The sequence below is a fragment of the Leptonychotes weddellii genome, chromosome 3, assembly GCF_054177405.1.
Source record: "Leptonychotes weddellii isolate Sample4059 chromosome 3, ASM5417740v2, whole genome shotgun sequence".
In the NCBI taxonomy this organism is placed as follows: Eukaryota; Metazoa; Chordata; class Mammalia; order Carnivora; family Phocidae; genus Leptonychotes; species Leptonychotes weddellii.
Window position 1 is genome coordinate 90,572,201 of NC_138371.1, and position 22,924 is coordinate 90,595,124.

Here is a 22,924-nt window from a genome sequence, read left to right on the forward strand (position 1 = left end):
AAAGGAATGAGATCTTGCCATTTGCAACGACGTGGATGGAACTGGAGGGTATTATGCTGAGCGAAATAAGTGAATCAGAGAAAGACGTATCATATGATCTCACTGATAGGAGGAATTCTTAATCTCAGGAAGCAAACTGAGGGTTGCTGGAGTGGTGGGGGGTGGGAGGGATGGGGCAGCTGGGTGAAAGACATTGGGGAGGGTATGTGCTATGGTGAGCGCTGTGAATTGTGCAAGACTGTTGAATCACAGATCTGTACCTCTGAAGCAAATAATACATTATATGTTAAAAAAAAAAAAAGAAGGTAGCAGGAGGGGAAGAATGAGGGGGGGATCGGAGGGGGAGACGAATCATGAGAGTCTATGGACCTTGAAAAACAAACTGAGGGTTCTAGAGGGGAGGGGAGTGGGAGGATGGGTTAGCCTGGTGATGGGTATTAAAGAGGGCACGTTCTGCATGGAGCACTGTGTGTTATACACAAACAATGAATCATGGAACACTACATCAAAAACTAATGATGTAATGTATGGTGATTAACATAACATAATAAAAAAAAGAAAAAAATCTCAAGCCCCTTTTCATAATAATTGTTCTAAACACTGTTATTAGTATTATTATTATTATTTGTTATTTCTTTGCAATCAATTTAATCGACTTTTGGAAAGAAAAAAAGCTGTCTGCCATCTGAAACTAGAAGCCTGTGTACATTTTATGAATACCTCAACTTGTCACTAATTTGAAAATTGTTCATGTGTAAGTTTTGTTGCAACCATGTGACAAGGAACTTTGGAGAAGCTAAATTCTTGTCAATTTTGCTTCAGGGGTTTAAATAGCATCAGGTGATTTTTTTATAACTTAATGTGGGTTTTTTTTGTTGTTTAATTGAAAAATAGTTGACACACAGTGTTAACTTTAGTTTCAGGTGTACATTCATATGATTTTTATATGCTGAACATTGCAGATGCTAACTTTCAAATGATTATCAATAATATTTTTCCATCAACTATCAGTAATGGGTGTTGAAAACATTGAAGGCTAAGCAACCTGGTAAGCATTAAGGAGGCCAGGACTAGGCAATGGCAGTTGTATGTTGTACTATTTGGTCTGTCAATTTCTGATTATGCCACACTGGGGAATTTGCTTCTCTCTGATCCTGTTTTCTTATCTATAAATGGAATTGGGCTAGGTGATTTCAGAACTTTTTCAGATCTGATGTTTTATGATTTCATGGTTCTACGATACTAGTAAATTCTAGTCAATGCAAGTCCCATAAGAAAAGTCATTCCCATACAACAGACACCCAGAATGGTTCACATTTTTTTAAAATTAATTAATTAATTATTTTTTTATGTCGTGTTCCATGATTGTTTGCGTATAACACCCAGGGCTCCATTCAATACGTGCCCTCTTTAATACCCATTACCAGGTTAACCCATCCCCCCACCCCCTCCCCTCTAGAACCCTCAGTTTGTTTCTGAGTCCATAGTTTCTCATGGTTCATCTCCACATTTATTTTAGCTGATTTTCTGTGGTGAGCCAAAATCCTAGAATTCTCCACAGAAGGAGGATGTTAGCATCTTCTGTTTTCAAACTAGTTGTACTCTGTTATAACTCTTTTAAAATAGATATCTTTTGCACAGTTTACTACATAAATTTCAAAGACCATGTAGATCTATTTTTTTAAGATTTATTTAATTTAGAGAGAGCATGTGAGAGGGGTGGGTGGCAGGCATAGGAAGAGGGAGAGAAGCAGACTCCCCGCTGAGCAGTGAGCCTGACATGGGGTTCAATCCCAGGACCCTGAGATCATAACTTGAGCTGAAATCAAGAGTTCACTGCTCAGCCGACTGAGCCACTCAAGCACCCCAAAGTCTATGTAGATACAGACTAAAATATGCAGAAATCACTGAAGTAGATCACACAATTTAAATCTATTCTTAATTTTTTTACCATGTCATTATTCATAATAAAATCCAGATGCTTTAACATTAGATACAGAATTCTTTTTGATCACTTAGACCATATTTATCCCTATTGATTTTCTCCTTTATCATTTCATCCTGCCCATGCTGAAGCCACACTGAAATGCTTGAAAATCTCCAGATTGTCTTTTCTCTCAAAGGTGTGCCTTAGCAAACACTGCTCACTATTAGCAGTGCACTTTCCCACCCTCTTAATCAGACCATTCCTTACTAAGTTTTCAAGACATTGCCTTTAGGAAATTTTCCTGCCTATAACTCAACTCTACCATTAACCAGACAGGTGTCTTTCTTTTGTGTTCTGTAGTATACTGCATTACCTCTATAAAAGAGCTCCGTAAATTACCTATATAAAAGAGTTTCATAAGAGCATGAATTGTATCTGTACATCTTACATCCCCAGTATCTAGTATGAAGCCTGATCTAATATTGGATCATTAGTATATTTTTATTGCATGGGTAAAAGTTAAGATTTCTAGTTACCCTCCCTACTCCTTCCCCCATCTTCCTCAGAGTATGACACAATGTCCAAAATAAGCAAGTACCCAATAAAAGGTAAGTAGCTTTTTTCTTCCTTTTTTCTCTCCCATTTCTAGGTTTCCATACTACTGTTGCTTCTACTAATAATAATCATAACAACATGTTAATTGAATGTTTATACTTACTAGAATTGGTCCTTGGGCTGCATTAGCACCTTCTGGCTCCAAGAAGTTTCCTTTAACTTATTCATATCAATCTGGTTGAGACTCTTTGTATTGTCCTTCAAGGAGCAGTCTCTCACTCTTTCTATAAGAAAATAGACTTTATTTTTTTAAAAGCGTGATTAAGGTATAACTGAAATACAGTGAATTGCAGATATTTAAGGTTTATAATTTGATAAATTTTGGTGTATATATGTGAAGCCACCGGCACAATTAAGGTAATGAACATATTCATCACCCCCAAAAGTTAAAAAAATATATATATATACACATACACACATATATATAGGATATGGTGATGACAAATATTATGTCCATTTTAAAATATTATTGAAGAGAATGAAGTTAGCCCATCTATTCAGGCATTAGCCATAATGGCTGATGCCTGGTGACACTCACTAGCAGTGTGACATAAGCCAATGACTTAATCTCTGGTGATCTGTTGACTCAAATATAAAATTTGTATAATAATTGTACTTAACCTTAACTTTATAATGAGGATTCACCATGGGAAGTATTTGGCACTATGCAAAGCATTTAGTGATTACCCCCAAACATGCTGAATAATAAGATAAAGAAAAAAAAAAATGAAACAGGCATTTAGCAGAAAAAAAGATCTCTGCAGAACAAATGGCTACTCCAGAAAAACCTTCTGATCCCATTCAGGTTATGTGGCAAAGTGTCTCGCTTTTTTTTTTTTTTAAGATTAATTTTTTATTTTAAAGAGGAGGGGGCGGGGCAGAGGGAGAGAGAAACTCAAGCAGACTCCATGCCTCCATGTGAGCACAGAGCCTGATGTGGGGCTCAACGTGGGGCTTGATCTCATGACCCAAGATCATAACCTGAGCTGCAACCAAGAGTCAGATGCTCAACAGACTGCACCATCCAAGTGCCCCAAAGTGTTTCCTTTTTAACTTTCTTTTTTGTTAACCAAAAATGAAAATTTAAGGGAGACATGACTATATTGTTTGTTTATTTTTTTAATTTACTCTGATCATGGCTGGTATACATTGGAACTACCTTGCCTAAAATTAAAACCAGTGTTGCTTTTGACACTATCTTCAATTTCCTTATTGAAAGAATTACAAGTAATATAAAATTTTAAATCTGTTTGCTTCAGAATTAAGTCCTTGAGTGAAATTTTTGCTGCCACTAATGTAATACAGTAGAATGAGTGATTTTGTATTGAATTATATACAGGAGACTTCCTCTCTTTATTTTGATGTCCATTATCTCTAGAGAGCTATCTACAGCCTTGATGTTTATATACGACGGCTAAGTGGTTTCCCTGAGTTGTTTGTACCATTTTATTCCTTGAACATTTTTGTGGGCAGTTTTCAATGGACTGTATTTAATGGTACATAAAGCTCTGAGGGAGGAGAAAGTAGTTTAATAAATAAAAAGCAATTGATGCTGTCTTTCCTCAACCCTGCTATTCACTGTCCTTCAATGTAGATGTGCTGAACAGAATTGTAAAATGACCTAAAAGACACTCTGATTTAGGATGACAGGTGAGAGAGGATGTGATGAGAAGGAAAAGAAAGAATAATTTTTGAAGGAATGGAAATTCAGGGGCGCCTGGGTGGCTCAGTTGGTTAAGCAACTGCCTTCGGCTCAGGTCATGATCCCGGAGTCCCGGGATCGAGTCCCGCATCAGGCTCCCTGCTCAGCAGGGAGTCTGCTTCTCCCTCTGACCCTCCTCCCTCTCATGCTCTCTGTCTCTCATTCTCTCTCTCGCAAATAAATAAAATCTTAAAAAAAAAAAAAAAAGGAATGGAAATTCAGGCCCGGCTGTTGGAGGATGAATGGGATTCAGGGAGGGCTATGAATTGAATGCGGCCTGCAGCGATTTCTTGTATTAAATGTAATAGATGAGTAGATGCCAAATTATTAAACAAAAACATATATAGGTGATAAAATTATGGGTGGTATTTTTTCTTCCTTGGAAATTATTGTATTTTCAAATTTTTCCAAAATAAGTATATATTACTTGTGAAATCATAAAAAAATTAAAAATAATAGATAACCTTCTTGCTTAAAAAACTTTAGAACCAATTTCACACCCAATTTAACTTTCAAATAAATCAATCCTTAATTCTGCAGAAAAAAAATTAAATAACAGAGTTTGAAAGAAGCCCTTTCCTATTTTGTTAACTGCAAGGACTTATTAGTATGCATTATCGGATAATTTGTAGTCTGTAAAGGACATTGAGAGGTCATCTACTTCATTTCATTATCATCACACAAGATGCCTCTATCCAAGAAGATTAGAATCCATTCTATTTTAGACCTTTTGAGAAGTTGCCATGTCTTCCTTTGCTGGTGCTTTTCAGCACTTAATAATGTTTTGCTGACAGACTATTTTAAATGTTATATTTAATGGTGGCCTAATGAAAAGTTATGAAAGAATGACTGCTTTGTAAAACCAGAGAATATTCGTCATTGACATGTGATCTCATAATTGTTTTTATCCTTCTCCAAAATCAAGTGAAATTACTAAAGACACTAAATCATTTCTGTCTCCTTAAAAAATAGTCTCTCTTCCACGACTATAGTTTCATCTCATCAGAGGCCCTTGCTTCCACAGGATTGACATCCTCCCTGGGAGCAGGAGGGGAACTCCTGTGATGAGAGCATCAGTATGCACCAAGATCATGCCAGGCTCTGTACAAGGCTCTTTTGGTATGATCTTATTTAGTTCTCCAATCATTATGTATTTTTTTAACCCCACTGTATAAACTAAATACTCAGACAAGTACCAGTGTGATTATAGATTTCCTTTGTATGAAATGCTTCCATAGTTCCTTACGGTCAAAGGAAAGTAAAAAGGTGTTAACTCATCAGCCTGATGTGTGAGGTCCTTTCTCAGACTTATCTCCGTGCTCAAAGTACTTCTCACCTGTTAGGACTTTTTCAGTTGCTACTTCTGCCCACAGTGTTCTTCCTTATCTGAAACTTTCAAAAACTATGCATCTTTCAACACTCAGTTAAATGCTGTTTCTTCTGTGGATCCTTCACTGAATAGTCCCCACCATGCTGAAAATTCCTTCATTCGGGGCACCTCAACAACATATAATTCTAATTTATAGTCTGTAACTTTAAAACTCAGCTATTTTTTTAGCACAGTGGCTATCAAATGTATACTTATAATTTTAGGGGCATATAGATATTAGATGTTTAATAGATGTTTGTTGAATAAATGACATGGAAAAACACACACACACACACACACACACACACACTCCTGAGAGCTTGGGGCAGCCTGGCACTTAGAGCAAAGCCTTGGTATTTTTCCATGGGTATAATCCCGCAGAATACCAATATCAAACAAGGCCACTCAGTGATTATGATGAATCAAGACAAAAATATGGTGTTGCTCAAACCACAAAAATGGACCATTATCCCTCTATCTTGGCTAATATGATTCACTGATGTTTCTGTTTCATTCATTGCTTTAGCCTCTCTTTGTTCTTGCTTTCTAGATAAGAATTACTAAGATTCCCAACATAGAGTAATCCCATTTCCTGACAGCATTCCATATAGAGCTTCTTTGAGTCCTTGTCAGAATCACCTAACACAAACCAATTCCTATTCTAAGTCCTCTCCAACACCCTCTAATGAGATACCCCATAATTTCCCATTATTCAGTTACCTCTTAAGTCTTTAGTTGAAGACTTAAAAGAATGAATGAATGAATGAATGAATGACAAATGAATGACAACTCTTTTTATATTAGACTAAAAGTTCTGTGTATTCAGGGTTGGCATCTTTTCTCTCCATCTCAAAAGTCTGATTTAAATAGTCACAAAACAAATAAGGAATGAATGAAATAGCCTTGACTCTCTTGCTGCCTTTGTTACCTGCTCCCTCCTTCTCTACTAGGATCACTTTGTGGGAGATTCAACTTCTGCAATCACCACTGTCGATTCCCTTGTACCCAGCACTGAGAATCCACACCAGCATTTTCTACCTTCTTTATCCCGGTCTTCTCAAGTCTACACTACAAACCTTGAAAGCCTTTTTATTTTGCTTTTACTTGGCCAATATCCAAAGAAGTCCTTTGGCTTCAAGGAAGTCTTTTGGCTTCAGAGTTTGTTGGTCAAGGTACACCTAAGTGTAGTTTGAAGAACCTCAGTTCTTATCTTCACTGCTGGGAAGAAGATCCCCTTTCTTACCAGCTGCCTCACTTAGTACTTCACATTCTTCACAATACTGACAAATCCTGAATGTTTTCAGGTACAGACTAAGCACCTGATTTGCTACTCATTTAGGAGAACTCGTGTATCTAACTCATTTAGGGAGGAATTCTTCTTTGGACAAACTATTTGGAAAAATTATTTCAAACATAAAGTTCTCAATGGCTCCCTATTACCAATATTTTATCAGGGCATAAAAAGCCCTTTGTGAATTAGCCCCTTCTATTAGTAATATAGTTATCAGATATACAGTTAACAAAATAAAAGTTGAATGGTTAAGTTCAATTACTGTTTTTGGAAACAAAAAGATTTAAGATATAAAAAAACTGGCTTGAAAGGAAAGGAAAAGAATGATATCCAAAAGTACAGGTATAATGTAGCAACTATTTAGCAACTATCAATGCCTGTTAGCACAAGTCTGGTTTTTTGTTTGTTTGTTTTTCTTTTTGGTCATTTGGATCTCAGCAGTCTGATATGCTTTGCATGTCCTTGGGGAAAAATCAAAAACAAAGCAAAACTAAGATACCTAACCATGTCCTATTGGATGATGGCAGGATAATACCAAGAAGTGGATATATAGACTTAAGAATATGAAATTGTGAATATTCAACTCTTTCTAACCTACAGAATTGACCTGTGAATTCCATATAATTCAACCTAATGTGAGCCTAATTTGACATTGGTGTAGGCAGGAATGGGAGCTTCCATATTAGACACTGGGTGAAAACCTGAGTGTTGTTAAAAGGTGACAAAAGAAAGGAGGAACTTTTTGTATGAGTCTAGGCATTTTTATTTGACAACACAGTTATACGGTAGGTCCCTATTCCCAGTGACCTGATGGCCAGCAGGGTGAGCAAATCGGCAGCACTGCCTTACATACTCTACCTACTAGTGAACCAAGTGGGGAACTCTTGAGAGTTAGGCTGCACTGTTAATAACTACTACAGGAAAATGCTCCCAGACCTGGACTGTCTGAAGCAAGTTCTGTAGGGTCACCCGGCTTTTCACAGGTATCACTGCAATGACTGATCATGAGACTTGCACTTGAAGCCTGGGGTCTACTTTCTTGTCAATTTTAGTGAGTTTAATCGGAATGGACAGAGTATGACAGCATATTACTGTAACTTCATAAAAGTTGAAACATAAAAGTCCTCAAAGCTGTTCAGGGCTTTGATGCAAAATATTTTATAAAGTGCATTGTAGAAGTATAAAATGTATAACTACACTGTATGGAAGTTAACATTTATGTAGCATCAATATAGCTCAAAAATTTAATCAGTTCAGTGGAAAATGTCAGGGAGACTAGTTTGTTTAGAATCCCTTCAGAAGAAAAGAAAAGCTATATAAGCGACTAAACATTTTGATTACTATTGTGTACCAAAGCCACTGTGTCTGTAGTTTGTTGTTATTGAATTATTTTTGCCATACTTCAATAATCATATTGTAAGTATGAAATTTTTGCTCCAGGTGGAAGCCAACTTTTAGAAGTGGAGTTATAGAATAAAAAACGTGTGTGCACTTTTTTAAAACTTAGTGGGTAGATATTGAGAAAGTGCTCAAAAAATTTTGCACAAATTTATACTCCCAGTTATCTGAGCCAGCACACTCGGGCTGTGCGACTCAGCTACCTTATACTCCTAATTTTAAAAGGCCACTGATGTTAACTTCGAATCTAAATGTGTATAAAATATATCAAGTCAGTTTAGCTTATTTACATTTTTTGTAAAGCCATACACATAGAAATATATAATAAAATATATATAATATAAAAATAATATATAATAAAATAATATAGGTATATTTACATTTATTTTACTTACTATTGAATACATTTAAAATATGCTCAAGGAAAAACTACTAATTTCAATCTATGTTTTAATTCAGTATAGTGATTTTTCTTTCAATCCACTAAAAATGACAAACTGGGTATTTTATGTTCAACAAATCAAAGAAAAAAATGCTCAACATATCTTTTTCTGAAAGTATAAGTTTCTGCACCCTGCACAGCCTTTTCTTTGCAGAAACCTTCATTGCCTTCCCTTGAGCACTATTATTGTATAATGACCTTAATTGATAATCCCCATTGGTAATCATCTCTAATTTTAGATCAAATATCCTGGCTCTTATGATATGTATCAATAATGACACATGATTGCTCTCCCCTGGGATTCATTAATAAAGCAATATCGTCTCTTTGGTCTGAATTTTCAGATGGACCTGTTGTTTCCTAGGTGAGGTTAACTCTGGCTCTCTCCATTTGCTTTCTTGTGAAATGAAGGATAGTGATAACTATAAAACTCAGTTTTATCATCCAGCATTTGACAAATGTGAGGAGCATGTCACATTGGGGAAACAGAGATGCCTGAATGACAAGAACAATTTTAAGTGGCTAGTCCCGTGGAGATATGGAGATAATATGAAGAAATATCCCTCAAGACACTTACTTGAAAAACATGAGTTTCCTTGTTTGGACACATATTTGTAAAGTATTGATGGCTGACAGAGGTCTGTCATATCAGTGCTCTTAATCTCATCTTCATAACCCTAGGAGATGCCAGTTTCTTTGTAGTTATACCAAGGAAGAATTTATTACATGTGTTCTCTTAGAGAGAAATGAAAGATTTATAGAAATGTTTCAATGGGACTATTAAAAGAAACCCTAAAGACTCAGTGGACTGCTTCTTTCCTAAAATAACAAAACATCATCTGTCAGAAAGAATTTGTGTGGAGAGAGAATAATAACTTCATTTACTACATACACCAGGAGAACTGATAAATCTTCTTGAGGTCAAGGATGTTTTTTGGCATAGTTTCAATTCAAATTTTATTTGTGAAGCTGGCTGTCAAGAGGCATGTTGGAGGCAGTCAGCGGTGTGTCATCATGATGCCGGCTGCTCACAGCACAACGTAGTAAGAGAGAATACTGAATGTATAGGACAGGAAAACTAGACCAGAAGACCAAGGCCAGAAAGAGTAGAATCTTTAGCCAGTTTTCTTAAGAACCAAATGTTAGGGATATTGTATGGAAAAGAATAGGGGAGAGAAAATAGGTTAGGTTCAATTTATCTCACTCTTTGAGTTGTCCTCTAAACTCACGGTACTACCAACATCGTCCAGTACAAATTGTTGATAATTTGTCTTCAGGGAACTCACTTCAACAGGAGAGCTATTGAACACATATTCTGAGCAAGGCAGTGGGCTAAGTAATGGTGATACTCAGATAAATTTGGTATAATCTCTATCCTTGAGGTACTTACTCATAGAATAGTGTAGAAGCCTGGCAACCCAAGCAGGAGACTCCAAGGAAATTTATGATTTTAATCCATAGAATCATATGTACTATGAGAGCATTATACTTCACTAAACCCAGAAATTTGGAGAATGTGTTCTAGAAGAGATGATAAATATGAAGGGCAAATATAATTAGGTAGGGATATTAGGGTTCTCCAGAGAAACAGAATCAATAGGCTATAAATACATATACATATTTATTATAGGAATTGGCTCAGTGGAGGCCAAGAGGTGCCATGATCTGCCATCTGCAAGCTGGAAAACCAGGAAAGGTGGTGATGAAATTCGGTCCAAGTCTGATGCCTAGGAAGCAAGGGTATTTGAGTTTGAAAGCCAGAGAACCAGGAGCACCAATGTCCAAAGGCAGGAGAAGATTGGATATCTCAGCCTAAGCAGAGAAAGAGAATTCACATTTCCTCTACCTTCTTCTATTCAGGCTCTCAAAGGATTAGATTATGCTACTTAAATTGAGACGGGCCATCTGCTTACTCAGTTCAATTCAAATGCTAATCTCTTTCTTCATAGACACACTCTGAAATAATGTTTTACCAGCTATCTAGGCATCCCTTGGCCAAATAAAGTTGACATAAAAAACTCACGGAGGTGAATGAAGGTGGACAGGTATTGTAGGCAGAGACAATGCCACAAGAAGGAGATCCACCTCCTCCTTCTTATCATCATTGTCACCATCACAGAAGTAATAATAATGCTAATAATAATAATAATAGTTTGTATTTAGCACTTGTTAAGTGCTTTATAAATATTATTTTATTTAATTTTCTAAGCAGATTTTGAAGTGAGGGGCATTAGTATTCCCAGTGAAATATACTGAACTTAAAGATGTTAGCTGGTTGGGTTTGGATTTATTTAAATCTACACAGTCTGACTCCAGAATATGAATTCAAAATCACTGTACTATACTTCTCCTATATGTATCATGTTTATGTGTGGGGACAGGATGGGGTAGAGAAGGGTGGCTAGCAGTTTGCTATAAGGTAGAGTGTGGTGGGAGATAGGAGTGGAGTAGTAGATAGACAGGTCATATTGAACTTGTAGGGGGGAAGAAAAAAAAGCAAACAGGCCCAAAATTGAGTCATTTGCTTCCAGACCAGCAAACTAAGACCTAATTGAAGTTTCAACCTCTCCCAGAAATGTAACCTTTAAACAGTCAATCTGGAGTTTCCTGAGTAGTATTAGTGATATAATCTGCATAATATGACCCCTACCATCCCCTTCTCCCAAAAGATGTTGACCTGACCTGAAACAATCCTTTCTTTTATTTTGCTAAGAGCTTCCTTGCCGTACTTTCCTTCTATCTGTAAAAACCTTCCATTTTGTACAACTCTTTAGAGCACTTTACTAGGAAGGATGCTGCCCAATTCATGAATCATTGAATAAAGCCAATTAGATCTTCAAATTTACTCAATTGAATTTTTGTTTTTTTAATAGATATGGTGGCAACAATGGGATCAAAGTGAACGTCTGTCTGCATTTGGGGACAATGAGAAACACAGGTATGGCACCCTGAGAACACTTCTGAGTTCATGGTCTTTCCCACTATTTCCTAAGGCTGTTGGCAAGTTCCTCTCAGTTTGAGCTCTGGTTGGTTAAGCTCCTGGTCTAAATGGCTTTCCAGTCTAGGGCTTAGCGGGTCAGCTTGAGCTGGCATGTGGTTCCATCCAGAATCCAAATTCCTAGCCTTTGATTCAGTGTGGAATTCCCCAGTTTTTGGAGTCCAGTCATAGTCCACAGTCTCCATTTACTAATACATGTTGGGAATCGTTGGTGGATATGACCTTAAATTAGCCTAGGTCTAATTTAAGAACTGGATTGTGTCTGGTTTAAGCTGGACAGTGTCCAGTAGAAGCCTCAGGTGAATAAAATTTGTTTAAATGGGATCCTTTATAGCCAAAGAGTTGAGTGCTCCACCTTTAAACTAATTTACATACCAAAGAGACACATTTTGGGGTGGCATATTTTGCTCTCTTATTGTCCAAGAAGTTTCACAGTCCAGAAATTAATTTGGTAGATTGTTTCATCTTATCGAACCAGTCTCTTAATCCTGACAATAAATCAGTTCAGTTAAACTTATTTCAGGAGGTGGTGATGCAAGTGGATTCTCAAAGTTAGGCCTATGGTTCAAGTAATCATGTATTAAATAAGAGGCATTTCCATGGATATAAAAGAAAAACAGTGATTAATGATTAGAGCAAATTATAAACCAGTTTCTGAGTTCTGAGGGTAGCCAATCAAGAAGATTTTTAGATGTCAGGGTCAAAGTAATTTTTTTTAATTTTTTTGGAGTTTGAATGTCTGTGATGATGTCAACAGGTATTCAAGTATACTTTCTGAGTAGCCCACAGCAACTGGCACAAAGATTATCCATACATGAGTGTTGCAGTGATTTCTCTAAAGTTTATACCAAGTTGCTCATATTCAGTTTGCAGGGCTTCAGGAAAAAAGGCAGTTTTAGTTCTCAATGATTCTAAGTCAGAAGGATAGAAAAAAAATTGAAAATGTTAGTTTGGAGAGTTGTATCCAGACATTGGGGGAACTAAAAGAATTCAGGATCTAGTTCAGTTTATAATGGACAATATCCACAAAGACTTGCTATTAAAACATATTTTTTCTCTTTACAGTCACCCTCATTTCTACCAAAGAGAGCCAAATTAAGACTACTTTGTTTGCAGAATAAGTCTAGTTTCAATAAACTTGGCCTGATTATTTATGTAAGTGTAGAAAAATACTGATTGATCATATAGGCCCTTTTAAATCTACTTTGCATGAACTTTTTATAAGGAATGTCCAGATTGAACTTCTGTCACCCCTTGAGGCTGAGAAGCCAAGCTTAAGATGTGCTATCAGATTTTGTCTGCAATACTGATAGATTTGGGTTAATTCCTCTCTCCTGAGGTTCCTGCACCTGCCAGGAAGTGACCTTCTTTACTCACCTGGCAAGGCTGTTGGGAATCCGGTAAGCAAGGTAGCAGATCAATATATCCAGGGAGCTTTTTTGGCCCCATAAAGCCAACCTTAGTTCTTTAAATCTGCCTGGTCATACTTGAGTATATGCACATCTCTCTCAAATATGACATTCCAGTCAAAGCCTTGGTAATATAACCACTATTTCCAATTGGATCCTCTTACAAGGAGAACTGATTCTTTTTTTTTTTTTTTTTTTTTAAGGAGAACAGATTCTTATTGAACTTATGCAAATAAACATATTTCCATAAAAATAAGAGTATTCACTGACAATTTCTGAATTCTGGAGTGATCAGGTAGGGAGAGAAAGATAATTGTTTCCATTCTGCTTACAAAGTTATAATTTACCAAATTGTAAGTCATAGTTGGCTTAAGAGAAAAAGTTTCCTTATATATGGAAAACAAAACATTAAAAAACATCAACAATGTTTCAAACAAAAAATTATAACTTTAAAAACCTTAATTTCTTCCAATTTTAGTATATGTGCTGCTGAAGCGAGCACTAAAAACCTTAATTTCTAATAAAAACTAAGAAGTAAGCAATTGTGAACTACGTGTTACATCAGCATTTTTTAGATTGGCAATTTTATAAATACATTCCATAATTTCCAGAAATGTATTCTTCATAGTACAATCTTTCAGTAAAGCATAAAACATGTTTATGAACAAACCCAAATTTATCTTTAGCTTCTCTGAAATAAGGAAGCCAAAAGTTGATAAACCTATGTTGAGGAATTAATGTTTCATTATTTTATCCTATTTGGAAATGGTCCAAGATATTCCACAAATTTTCATCATTTAACAAAACTCTAAAGTCTCAGGTTACCAAAAAGATTTTCAAAATTATTTTAAAGTATACATACCATAAAACATATATTTTGCTAAAAAGTTCACCTAAAAATTCTAATTACAGTTGCATCTATTTCGATCATTTATTCCCAACAATTATGTTTGGGTTACTCACAAAAACTTCATGAGTTATTAGACAAAATCAACCATCATTCTAAGTTATTATTATTAATTTTTTTGCTGATAAATTTTGCAAAAGAGATAACATGAAATTATTTGAGTAAGAAATCCAGGTGGAATAAAAAGTAAAACATGTCTATTTTAAATTAGCTTTGATACTGAATATTTTCTCAGATCATATGAACCTGAAATTCATTTGAACTAAGTTTCTACTTTATTTTTGAGAATGTTTATGAATACTAAATTTACATAAGTGCTTAATTTTCCTTAAGCTACTTAAATAGAGCTATTTTATAAATTGATTTCAGCAATACCATCCCTAGGTAGAAAAATATAATATTTATAATGTAGATGTACGTATAGACAAACACAGAGACCTTAGAGCTTCTGTTATAAAACAATACAAAACTCAGTAATTCATAAATAAAAGTTGAAGTAAGTAAATTCACTCACTCAGATGGCTAAAGTTTTTTTTTTACTATTTGTGGAGAGGACTTTTAAGATTTGTATTTGTCCCTGGAAGTAATCTCAAGGAGGCTATGATCCAAAGTTTGGGCAAAAGAGCTCTTTTTGTAGCGTATATTTTTTAAAAGTCATTTTTTTTTTTAATTCCTAAACTCTTAGGTGAGTGTAGACATTGTTTTAGATACCTCCTGGGATGTTTATATTTCAAAGAAATGGTAAGATTTGTATCTTCAAGAGACAGAGAAAGAATGCAAGTTCCTCCAAGAAGGACTTTGGTTTCCTAAGGTTTCCTAATACTTTACAAACCTTTTGAGATAAGTAAGGGAAGTTTTAGAATTGGTAAGAAGGAGTAGGTGGACTTTCGATTGTGTTTTTAAATTTTAAGTTTTGCAGGTATTTGTAAGATAAGGGAAATTGCACTCAATTTTTTTCTTCTTTTTTTCTTAAGTGCAGGACAACTATACTTCCAATGTCCTGATTTTTTACATTATCTGCAAATGTCTGAAGGCAAATAGGAAAGGGTCTGAATGGACTTTGATTTTTGTTCTAATTTCTGTTCTTCTACCTTATTAAGAGAGTCCTTAAGGCTAATTGTTAAACCAATAAGACATTGTTCAGGATGAGAGTGTTCAAATTTTTTTTCAAATATAGCCAGTTTAGAGGATCCATCCTCTGGCCATTGACAGGTAGGATCTTTTTAATCTCACTAGCAACTCAAACCAGTAAGATTTTATGACTGAACCATGGACTCAAGAGGCATCTCCAAAGGAGAGTGCAAATAATGGAGTCCTTATAAGATCCAGAAATTCACTTCCAAAGTTAACCTAAGTAAGCAAAACCCATGCTTTCAAATTCTCTAGGCAGATAGAGGAGAGACAAAAAGAAAAACATCTTAATTATTATATTGTCAAAGATGTGTGATGCCTCCAGTCACAGACTCACTAATCTGTGACACTGGGCAGTTGCTACTAGAATGGGACTTTCCTAGTACTAACAAGACAATGAAGGTTGAGATGGCAAAGGTCCCTTATGGACTAGGACTCCTTATGACAACCTGTCCTGAGAGCTGGAAGTGTTGGACAAAGGGATGCCAGTAAAAAGTCCAGTTTGTTACCTATGCTTCTGACCAACCAACTTATTGAATCCACAGTCTGTTTAGCTGTCCACATGATGCATGCTGCTACATGCACCTTCTGATTGGTGGAGACCAGAGAAAACATTCTCACTGGTCATAAAGCCAAGCTCTCAAGATATAGGAAAAGATGAAAGGGAAACCTCATCTAGCTTTCTTTATATGCACATTAACAATTTAGCTAAGCCTTCGGTCTGTCAGAGCCAAAATGACACCTAGGAAGGATGGCCATGGATTATGGGGTTGGGAATTATGCAGTGTTTTACAGCATACCTTGTTACATGGAAATTTTCTTGACGTTGGCGGGTGACCTAGTATTAATCTAACCCATTCTGTGACCAACTGATCCTAACCTGGGAGTCTTTGGTTAGGTGGCAAATGCTCTAACATTCTTAAGTGCTTCACCCATGCTTTCAAATTTTATGGCTTTGGTTTTCAAGATGCCCCTTAGCAATAGCCTTTATCTTGTGCACATTAAACCACAGAATAGTTTGTTTAAGCAGACACCAGTCTGGTGAGAACTGTGAACTTAACCCTCTGTGAGGCTGGCTCAAACAGCAGGCCTATTAGGGCTTATACCTGTGTTCTATCCTATGGTTTTTCCTCCTTATGACAACACAAAAGACAAAGAGAAAACAGTGACCATCTCTAGAAGGAAATGAATTAGTTAAACCAAGAGTACTCTACCACTCACCAGAGTTGCTAAGCCAGGGAACTAGTTCCAAAGATGTTTTCTCCTGCTAATCTAAATGTAGAAAGAGAAAAAGGACTGTCACCACTTTCATTTTCATTGGACCACACGGACAGAGATTGGGAGACTGACATGGTAAGAAATACTACCTTCTGCCAGCTTTTATCAGATGTCCCAGTATTTTCTCAGTTGCAGCAGCCTCAAAGTGAGCAATGTCCAGCCAGGAAAATTTATCCGGCTGACTACACTGATCGTTGGGGAGGAAAAATGTTCCTCTGTTCTTTGTGGTTCTTCTGATTGGTTTAAGAATTATATTGACATGAAACAGATTACAGGAGAAAGGCAAATTTAATTACATATGTATAGGAAATCCACATAAAGATGAGAGATTCCAAAGACAGGCAAAATGAGCTATATATGTCATTCTGGATTAAGGAGAAGTGGGTAGGGTTCTGGGGCTTCAAAGGGAAGGAAGGCAATCCACAGGAAGAAGACTAGAAAGAGTAAATATTTGGTAAACAAATGTTTGCTGGACCAAACCGAAACAAGGGGACTGGGAGAGAAATTAATAAACAGACATTTCTAGGTTCTTCCCTCTACCACACCTCATTCATATTATAATGTAGTTATCTATGATGGTAGTTCACTTCCTAGAACAGGTCCTCTATCTAAATTCTCTAGGCAGATAGGGGAGAGGCAAAAAGAAAAACATCTTAAGTCTTCTGTTTCTTAAAATAGCTAGCCTGAAATAGCCACATGCCAAAGAGACATATTTTGCGGTGGAAGGTTTTGTTCCCGTACAAGAACTTTTTTCAAATCCTGTGTGTACTTCAAGATTCAGCTCCAGTGTGGTCCCCTACATGGAGTCTTCTCCAGCTGTTCAGATTTTCTGTTGCCATTACAATTTAATCCTGAATGATCCTTTCATGTATAAGTTTTTATAAAATGTGATAATGTACACAGGTTTCAAATGTATGCAGGTTTCAAATCTTGTACAATTCAAGACTTTTTTTAATTAATAGAATATATTATCAGCAACCTCTTTAGTAAATTGTAATCCTGATCCTCGAACAATACAGGGGCTAAGGGTGCCAATCCCCTGTGCCTTGGAAAATCTGCTGATAACTTTTGACTCTCCAAACCTTAACTATTAATAGCCTACTGTTAACTGGAAGCCTTATCAATAACATAAATATATTAACACATATTTTGTATGTTATATGCATTATATACTGTATTCTTAAAGTAAGCTAGAGTAAAGAAAGTGTTACTAAGAAAATTATAAGGAAGAGAAAATTCATTTACAGTATTGTATGTATATTTATTGAAAAAAAATGCTAGTATGGGTGGGCCAAGCCACACTGGGACAGGAGCACACAGAGGGCCTGGCTCTGGGATGGCAATGTTCTGCAGCCTGGTGACCTTGGCTCAGCAACAGCAGCTGTGGGGTGGGTCTACAGGTGGCAATAACAGCCGGGAGCTGCAGTACCACTGTCCTATCTTCCTGGTGGTAAACCATCAGAATGTGGCCATTGGCAGCTGCTGCCTCATGTGAGTGTGCTGGCCTCTGGGAGGCTGCAGGGCTGGGTGCCTCCATGAGGATGAGTTTGTGCCTGGCCCAGAGGCACCCAAGGACTGAGGCCTTCCCCGTACAGCCCAGGGAGCCTTGTGTCCCCAGTGTTCCTGCTCCCCAAGTCCTCTGCACACTGGGCAGAATGAGATAGAGAGCATGAGAGGGGGAGGGTCAGAGGGAGAAGCAGACTTCCTGCTGAGCAGGGAGCCCAATGTGGGATTCGATCCCAGGACTCCAGGATCATGACCTGAGCCGAAGGCAGTCGCTTAACCAACTGAGCCACCGAGGTGCCCCAAAATGAAAGATTTTTTATGACATGATTTCTCAGATTCTTTAATATGCTTCTGTACATTGTGAGTATTCCAGATAGGATCAATCTGTCTAGCTAGCTAGCTATCAATAGACATTATCTATCTACCTAGTCTAGTTCATAAACTTTTTTGGCTACAAAATGCTTTCTTCCCCTCCCACCCCAGAACATTTGGCGAGACCTTTTCCTTAGAGTACATTTGATATATGTTGAGGACTCTTTGAGGACAGTGAGCACATTTGCTATCGTTTCAGTCATTGCACTTAGGTACCCAATTAAGTTCCAAGTGATTAAGGAAGTAAGGGGACTGAGATAACATTTATTGAGTCCTAGATAGGTACAATGTTCTAAGCTAAGGACTTTATATTTGTAGGCCTAGTTAATCTGTGCAACATTCCTATATTATCTTTAGTATTTACCACATTACATGGTTGAGGGCACTAAATTCAAACAGTAATTTGCCCAGTGTTGCAAAACTGAGAGTTGTCAAGTTTGGATATAATCACAGTTTATGAAATATTTAGTGCACCTGCTACTTACTTCATTTCTATTATTATTTACATTCCATAAACAGCCAGGCAGGACTTTAGGTGATTGTTGATTTTTCATGATTTGTATATATTTTATGAGTAGCATAAGAAAGGTTAGGTAATTAACCCACTTAAGTAAGTTAACATGGGCAAACCTCTATAGGAATTTAGTAATTGCTGTTTATAACTATCAATTTTGCAATTAAAAGAACCCATATCACTGCATTATTTCCCAATTCAATATTTAGAGGCAATAACAAGCACAAAACATTTTCTGGGGATTAATGACCATCTGAAGTTAACTGTCCTCAACTCTGTCTTAGGCAATCTGCTCCTCCCATTTGTCATTAATTCCTTAAAAATACCATGCATTTGAATTGCTATTTTTGAACAATAACACTTGGACTCTGTTGGGTGGGCACAGCACACAGGTCATTATTATATGGTTTTTTGTTGGGTTTTTTTTTTTTACACTTATTTAGAATTCAAAGATGCCAAATCATAGGTTTACTTAGTGCTAATGACTATAAATATTTGAAAAACATACTATTGTTGATATTTAGAACATTACATCATCCTAAGCTTTTTATCTAAACCTTTGTGCTTCAGAAAAAAAAAATATTTCAGTGATCTACTGGAATGGTCAGATGACATTAATTTCCTCCTTATAAAACACACAGCTCTCCTCCAATATAGATAGTAAAGAGACTTATATTTATCCACCAAGTAATAGTGCATCTTGCAATATTTGTCATAATAAATGTTAGTATAAATTTATGTTCACAAATGCAAAATCTTTTCCAGCAAAAAACAGATGCCCTTTGTGACCTGGTTGGCTTTCTATGGCAAGCCATATCTGATTTGTGGTTCTTTATCTTTCTGTAAATTAGCTGAATGTGTCAGAGAGGGTTTATAGTACTCTATATTCTCAGGCAGATAAGGGGACAAGAAAAATATCAAGTCAGCTCATTCCTGGAAGCTGTTGACTGAGAGCTAAATATACTAATCTGCTAAAAATTATAGTTTGATGGTTGGGCGCCTGGGTGGCTCAGTTGGTTAGGCGACTGCCTTCGGCTCAGGTCATGATCCTGGAGTCCCTGGATCGAGTCCCACATCGGGCTTCCTGCTCGGCAGGGAGTCTGCTTCTCCCTCTGACCCTTCCCTCTCTCATGTGCTCTCTCTCATTCTCTCTCTCTCAAATAAATAAATAAAAAAAAATCTGGGACGCCTGGGTGGCTCAGTCGTTAAGCATCTGCCTTCGGCTCTGGTCATGATCTGAGCCCACATCGGGCTCCTTGCTCAGTGAGGAGCCTGCTTCTCCCTCTCCCTCTGCTGCTCCCCCTGCTTGTGCTCTCTCTCTCTCTCTGACAAATAAATAAAAATAAAAATCTTGAAAAAAAAAATTATAGTTTGATGAACATGTTCCTGCTTATCTTTGAGAAAATCACTAAATAAAAAGATGTATTAAATAGATGCCTTATTTGACCTAGACAGTTTTATCTTTCTAATCTAGTTTATCAAGATCATCTCTTTTCATTCTAAATTGTTGACTTTTTTTTATCACTACAAATATCACAAGGCATAAAAACTATGATGACTTCTCTAATTTCCCATGGGTGAGATGTCTTTTACTGACAAATAGCTTAAAGTTAAAATAACCCAGTTCATTGATGCCTGTTGAGAAACACCTAAGTGATGATATCTTGCTTTTGCTTTCCATTTCATTATTTATATAACCTTTAACATTATGAGATATGAGATAACATATGAGAAGGCTGGTGCCTCACAGAAGGGAGGGAAAAGACATCTATTCTGTCTTTTATTCCATTTTGAAATCTGCCATTTATTGCTCCCTTTGATATTGTTCTTTCTTATGTAAGTATATTCTATTACCTATCTAAATAATAGGACTGTCACTCTTAATGCAGCTTGCCTTCTTGTTTGCTTTGTAGTTTGCTTGGGACAAATAGGGTGATTTTGAGGTATTTAATTAGCGTGAATGCTAACTTCAATGTGAAGATGAAAAAGTAAAAGAAAAAGAAAAAGAATCCTGACAACACCCGTGAAAAGGGAACATTTGCTCAACACATGCTGTGTAATTAATGTATTTGAAACTAATATGAGGTTATTTGAGAATTTTTCTGGGTCTATAATGTCCTCTACACTGTGAAGGGTATGACAAGCAGCCTGTTACTTAGAATGTCTTAGTATCAAGTGTTCCAATCCTTTGCTCAGATTTAGACAGTGGAGATTTCAGGAAATGGAAATTGTCATGGTTCCTTCAAACAAACCTGCCCAAGGCATAGCCACACTGACAATTTTAGCTAGAGCTGGAATAATAAAAAACTTGGGATAGAAAGTTGGCATGAAAGAGGGAGACAAAATCCACTGCCATTTAGAGCATAGGTTCATTGTGCCAAACAGAAGTGATGTACTAGGAAACTGAGCCCAAATCTTAATGACTGGGATCTCATGACAGGGAAACGAGATAGTTTTTAGTGATTGCGCCAGATAGCAAGACTAAATCTACTAATTAGAGAAGCAGAAGTCTGAAAAACACTCTCCTCTTATTAGGCTCAGCTAATTACAATCTACCAATAGTCTTATATACTTAATCAAATGAGAGATCTATTCCTTTTAATGGTGTAATTGTGAACAAACTTACTTATCTGGGTCTCCATTATTTAAATTTGCAAATTGGGAATGATAATAATATCTACTCTATAAGGTTATTGTGAAATCAATTTGGGTAAAATAAACCTTCAGAGTGATTGCCTGGGAAATAGTAAATCCTTTGTATTTGCTACCATCATCATTACATCATTCTGTGTGGAGCTGGCTCTTACTAGAAGAAGAAGATGGCAAGGTTAAAGACTTCGCATTGGATAATTTGGACAATGAAAAGTAAAATGAATTAAAAAATGAGCTTTTTCTCTGTGTGAAATAAGCTTTTTTGTTTTCCTGAACTTAAAAATTAGTAGATTTGTTACCGAATTGAGTCATCACTTCATTTCTTCATTCTCTCTCATGCCCAAGCTTCTACCAGACCTACTCTCATCCACCGCTTCAAAGCATCTGATGGTAGTCCTCCTCTTGACTCTAGGGTCTTCCAGGATCTGGGGTGATTGCCAATCTTGGAGCATGACTTGTTAAATTTTCCTGACCTCTGATTGACTCCAGTGACCTACATCTCAACTCTACTTTAACATCCACTCCTGTAGTCACATCTTTGCTCTTGTGATCATGGGCTTCTCCAAAACTGAAATCATAAATCAAAATATTTCAGTCTATGACAGCAGCCTCATATTATACAAATATTCCTCTGCTTTTCCCAATTCACCTTTTCTCTGACTTCATTGACACCTGTTCTTTCCTCCATTCTGCAAGACGACTTCTGACTCCACTTCCTTATTTGTCCTCATACAGCTGTCACTTGTATCTGGAGCACTCTGATAAGAGATAGTTCTCATATTCCACCTTTTTTACAGGAGTTCCTGAGCAAAGCTGAGGAAACTCTTCTAACTACTCAGCTTTGTGACCTTACAGATTCCTGCTGCCCGATACTACTGGACACTCAACACTGTCTAGTAATTTTCCACAGTGACTATTTCACATTGTCTCTTATCTTTGCTAGTTCCTGTCCCATATTCTACTTGTATGCCTATTACACACCACCATGTAAACAACATAATTCTGAAGAGAAAATCTCATTTACCTCCTACAGAAAAAATACATATTTCAGAACCATGGAAGGGATACAGTAAGTGCCATATAAATATTTAATGTTTTTATTATCACTGTACTCATCAGCAGGTGAAAGTCCTTCATTATTTTATACCTCTGCCTCGATCTGTACAATCTTCATTGTCTTTGCTCATTGTCACAAAGGAAAATATAAAACAAACTTTTCTAAAGTCATGTCTCTTCTTGTATTATGGACCCATATCTACCTCCAGTAAAATAATTGATCAATTTTTCACTCTATTCTCAATTTTCTTTCTCTAATAGCTCTTTCCCATCATCATTTAAACATACTTTGATCTCTCCAACCATGAGCCTTTGATCCTATGATATCTTTGCTTCCCCTTCGAGACCTAAAAAAGG